The sequence below is a fragment of the Cryptomeria japonica genome, unplaced genomic scaffold, assembly GCF_030272615.1.
Source record: "Cryptomeria japonica unplaced genomic scaffold, Sugi_1.0 HiC_scaffold_133, whole genome shotgun sequence".
Lineage (NCBI taxonomy): Eukaryota > Viridiplantae > Streptophyta > Pinopsida > Cupressales > Cupressaceae > Cryptomeria > Cryptomeria japonica.
The window spans coordinates 55,001-55,977 of NW_026728955.1; positions in this window are offsets into that span (position 1 = coordinate 55,001).

Consider the following 977-nt stretch of genomic DNA (forward strand, 5'->3'; position numbering starts at 1 on the left):
AAGGGCGTTGAAGGCAGGAAGCCTGGACGAAAGAGGCTACGAGGTCACCTCGAAGCGGTCTAAGAATCGGGCGCACTTGGGGCGACTACCAGTGCCAACCCCTTATCCCGCGGTGCGTCCGACACACAGAAATTTCCAAGGCGGCCAAGGAGCCTCCCCGCATAGCAATCGGGGTGTGAGGTTACGGATGCAGCATTGATAGCAATCGAGGTGTGAGGCGAAGGATGCAGAAGTGAGAGCCGAGGGATGTAGCAGAGATAGCAATCGGGGTGTGTGATGCAGAAGAGATAGCAATCGAGGTGTGCGGTGGGAAGGGCCCAGCAGCCAGAATGCATGAAGCGACGGATGAAGCAGTGATGACAACCGGGCTGTGAGGAGAGGAGGGATGCAGCCAAGAAAGCAATCAGGGCTCGAGGCAAGGGATGCATCAAGGATAGCAATCATGTTGTGAGGCGAGATTCCAAAGGCTAAACGTGAGAGGCTGCAGGGTCGACTCAGAGAGGTCTATGCATGTGAGAGGCTGAAAGCAAGGTCGACTCGGAGCGGTCTATGCATCGGGCGCGCTTGGGGCGACTACCAGTGCCAACCCCTTATCCCGCGACGCGTCCGACAAAGAGAACGTTCCAAGGCGGCAGAGGAGGTTACCAGCCGAAGGATGCAGTAGCAATAACAGGTATAGTTCCGCGGCGGCCGAGAAGACTCACCGCATAGGAATCGGGATGCGAGGCGAGGGATGCGGCGGGAAGGCCCCGACGGCTAAACGGAAGAGGCTGCAGGGCCGCCTCGGAATGGTCCAAGCATCGGATGCGATTGGGACGACTACCAGTGCCAACCCCTTATCCCGCGATGCGTCCGATACACAGATAGTTCCAAGGCGGCCGAGGAGCCTCACCGCATATCAATCGGGGTGCGAGGCGAGGGATGGGGCGGGAAGGCCCCAACGGCTAGACGGAAGAGGCTTCAGGGCCACCTCGGAA